This window comes from Camellia sinensis, chromosome 11, assembly GCF_055761805.1.
Source record: "Camellia sinensis isolate YWXY chromosome 11, ASM5576180v1, whole genome shotgun sequence".
NCBI classification, from domain to species: Eukaryota; Viridiplantae; Streptophyta; class Magnoliopsida; order Ericales; family Theaceae; genus Camellia; species Camellia sinensis.
In genome coordinates this window covers 163,863,404-163,867,986 of record NC_138971.1, presented here as the reverse complement: position 1 = coordinate 163,867,986, position 4,583 = coordinate 163,863,404, and the positions used below count along the sequence as shown (strand labels likewise).

The window sequence follows — 4,583 nt, the reverse complement described above, 5'->3', positions numbered from 1 at the left end:
ATTATAAATACATTATTTGAGATTTACTTAAAATATAGATTGTTCTTGTATTTTGAAAAATTATAAATATTTTCATATTAGAATTTTTTATTTAACAGAATTAACTAAAAAAATGAAATTTATAATTGCTCTCCTATACAATAATAAAATTACCTAAATTATTAATTGAAACATATTTCTAACATTATTAAAAACTGTTAATTGACTTGATAATTTATTAATAAAAGAGGCGATTTGTTATGAAATTAGAAATATCAGGAAGTGAAATATAATTTTCAAAATTACAAGAGGCGATTCGTATTTTAATTAAATTTGAGGGGGTGTATTTATAATTTTAGTATTTTATTTCTTGATTTCAGTCTAGTTTTTATTTAAGGTTGTTTTCAGGAGTGACTTATAAGTCGACTACCGTATGCCCGTGCCTGAAGGTACAGTATAAATAATATTAGGATTAGAATATAATTGTAATCCCAGTACTATTTAAATTTATTTTTTAATTTGATAAAATTACAAATTCATTATAAAATTTTGGAGTTCTTACAAAACTCCTCACGAAAACTCGCTTTTACTTATATAATATATAGCTAGATAAATAGATGTGCCTAGCATACATACAATATTGCTTTTGCTTATATAATTATATGGAAATTGTATGTACTCCCGTAATGTCCTAGTGTATTACGGGCATACATACGTTGTATGAAAATATGTATAAAATATATTGAACAAAAAGGAGAAAAAAAAAACAAATGGAGAGAAAAATAAAAACAGGAGAAAATAAAAAAAAATAAAAAGAAAAAAGAGAAGAAGGCAGGATCATAGGATCATGAAAGGAGGGGTGTGAGAAAAGGAAAAGTAAGAGAGAGAGAAGCAGGAAAGTAGAAAATGTATATGTAGAACATTTTTTGTAAAATATATGTCAGTCATTGTTTTATAATTTCAACAGATTTGAGTCATCGAAATGTCCTAATAGGACAAAAATATGTTGAAGATTGAAAAATCGTCCTGCTTTATTAAAATATGTTGATGATTCATATAATGTCTAAATTTATGAAATCTATCAGGTATTCAATATATTTAAAAATAATAATTATTTGTTCAAATTCATTTAATTTGTGGACTAAAAAATTCATTAATATAATCTTCACTACATACAGTAAATCTGGCTCCTAATTCTGGGATTGCAGACTTTTTCATATAATATGAATAAAAATAAGTGAACAAAAAGGAGAAAATAAAAAAAATAAACAAATAGAGAGAAAAATAAAAATGGGAGAAAATAAAAAATTAAAAACAAAAGAGACAGGAAGATGGGATCATGAGATCATAGAAGGATGTGAGAGAAAAGGAAAAAATAAGAGAGAGAAGCGGGAAAATAAAAAATGTACATTTTAATAGATCTAAGTCGTCCAAGTGTCCTAGTAGGACAAATGTGTGTAGGATAAATTCAAAAATCATCCTGCTTTATTATATAAATTTTTTAACTTATTACGAAAAGATATATAAGTCGCGTTTGGGAAGTTGGAAATTTTAGTTTTTGATTATTTTAGTAGGTTAAAATTTTCGTGTTTAAAAAGATGGTTAGATTTTTTTATAGTTAGATGTGATATTTGTGAGAGAAAATAATAAAATAATTATGAGTTTGATGTGATATTTTGTCTTATTAATTATTTTCGCCTATTTTATTTTATTTTTTTTGTGAAATTTTGCAAAAAAAAGTTAAAAAAAACTTTTGCCAACAGGGCCATGTAAAGTAAAGAGATAATGGGGGTGTTTGTCAAGTTACTTTTTTTTTTTTTTTTTTTTAATTAAAATTCATAAAAAGATAAAATAGACTAAAATAGTTAATAAAATAAAATATCACATCAAATTCATAATCATTTTATTTTTTTATTACAAATATCACATCCAACTATAAAAAAATCTAACTATCTTTCCAAACACAAAAATTTTGACCTACTAAAATAATTAAAAATTAAAATAGTCTATTAAAATAACAACTTTCCAAATATCCACAGTATAATCTCAATAAATTAATAAACTAATTTTTTTTTATACTTTCCAAAAAGGCTTACTTTTTTTTTAGCTTTTTTTTTTTTTTTGAGTTTTAGGTTTATTTTAGCAATTAAAAGTCAGTTTTTTTAATATTTTAATTTTTACAAATCACATCACTTCTATATCTTTTTATAAAAAAAATTTAAAAAATTAGCTTTTAATTTGCATCTCGGACGCTTAAAGCTTTGAAAGCCCAATAGTTAGACGTGTTTTGGAAAGGTAATTAAAAAATATTTTCTAATTTTTTTAAATTTTTTTTATAAATGAAAGAAGTAATTTTTAATCTATTTTTTAAAATAGTCCTTAATAGTTATCCACGTATGTAAAACAGGACACACATCTTGTCGTCTGCCCGACCTTTAGGCTTTGCTTCTTATCTTAGCTGATTTGATTGATGAGAATCAGGATATACCTGTACATGCGGAAGTTGTCACAAGATGTTCTTACAAAATTATTTACTAAAATAATATAAACGTTCGTTTATTTCTATAATAAAATATTTATATTTTTTATTTTAAAGTCGGATGTCCATAACTCAATACATAATCTTGTATAGGACAATACTACAATTTCAAAAATAAAAATTCAAAATTTAATACTAATGATCTAGATTTACTTAGGGTAAATTATAAATATATATATTGAGATTTGATTAAAATACGAATTGCTCCCTATAATTTTAAAAATTACATTCCACTCTCTGAGATTTCTAATTTCATAACAAGTCGTCTCTTTTATTAATAAATCATCAAGTCAATTAAATATTTTTAATGATATTAAAAATATGTTTCAATTAATAATTTAAATAATTTTATTATTATATAGGAGAGCAATTATGAATTTTATTTTTTAATTAATTCTGTTAAATAAAAAATTATAACAAAAGAGTATTTGTAATTTTTTAAATCACAGAAGATAATTTATACTTTAAATAAATCGCAATGGTGTATTTATAATTTATCCATTTACTTAAGGCATGGGTCAATAACAACAACTTCAAACGTGAACTATAAATTTGATATTCTAATTTATTTTTCAATTTACTTTATTGGGCCAATAATCATATTGTTCCTTATGTCGGCTAATAAATCAACACATTTAGTCTCCTAATGGCGGTGTTTGATTTTATAGAATTTCACAGCCAAAATATTTTATCTCTCATACATAAAATATATTTTTGTGGTTTGTAAAATAACCACAAGTACTAGTTTTTTTTTTTTTTTTTCTTTCTCCCCCCTTCTTTTTTTTTTTTTTTTTTTTTTTTATCTATAAAATGATATCACTCCATAATTTCCTCAAACTCCCATAACTTCACCCATCAATCTTGAAAAGAGTTTCCTCAAACTCGCATGACTTCACCCATCAATCTTGAAAAGAGTGAGAGATATGGAAGCTTCATTTCTTTTCCATGCACAAACAACTCTCCTCACTCTCTTATTGTTCACCACCACATACATCAACTCGTGCTCAACCACCAAACCAAACACAGCCTTCATTAAAAAGTCATGTAACACCACATTGTACCCACACTTATGCTACAATTCCCTCTCAATCTATGCATACAAAATCCAAAAAAGCCCTAAGCGGTTAGCCACCACTGCCCTCTCCATCACCATCTCAGCCACCAAATCAACCTCCGCCGCCATGAAAAACCTGTCGAAAGATCAAGGATTGAAGCCAAGGGAGGCTATAGCCATGGCTGATTGTGTTGAAGAATTGAGCGACTCAGTGTACGAGCTCCAGAGGTCCATGGAAGAGATGGCTCGTGTCAGAGGAGGAGGAGGAGGAGGTTCCTCCACCGACTTTGAGTTTCAAATGAGTAATATTGAGACGTGGGTTAGCGCGGCGTTGACCGACGATGATACGTGTATGGAGGGGTTCGACGGAAAGGCCATGAATGGGGTGGTTAAGACCGTGGTTCGGAGCTACATTGTGAAAGTGGCTCACTTGACTAGTAATGCTTTGGCTCTTGTTAATAACTATGCTGCTACACATAATAAGCCCCATGCAACATCACCTTAGCTGATAAAAAGACTACTATTTAGGGCTGAGTAAAGGATACGTGAAATTTGTAATTCGATCCAGTTTAGTTTAATTTAGCGGATGTGGTTTGGTTTTTTTTAATTCGTGATTCGGTTTTAAATTGAAAAATTAAAAATTTGTAGTCTATGGATTAGTTCTGGATTGAACTCCACGATTCCAAATTAGAATCAATCTGAGCCGTATACAAATAGACTATATTTATATTATATATCTCCTTGCATAGTATCTTTTTTTATTCTATATAAAACCTAAATCCAAACCTAAACCCACGTATTATCTTCTTTTATTGCTTTTGTTTGTTGGTTTTAGTTTTAATTTGCAATAGTCTAAATATTTATGGTAGAACCAGTTTTCTTATATTTGTTTAAATTTTAGAACAATATGTCGCTATTATGGAAATATATGTTGCTATTCTGGAACTAATATGATGCTATGTTTTATGTTTTTATGAAATTAAATTTTTTATATTTTTTTTGTTATTTAAT

The 4,583-nt window shown here is 27.0% G+C and overlaps 1 pseudogene; it reads left to right on the top strand.

Moving 5' to 3' along the window:
* The first annotated feature begins 3,370 nt into the window (after window positions 1-3,370).
* On the top strand, window positions 3,371-4,244 carry LOC114307454 (21 kDa protein pseudogene; annotated as a pseudogene).
* The last annotated feature ends 339 nt before the right edge of the window (window positions 4,245-4,583 follow it).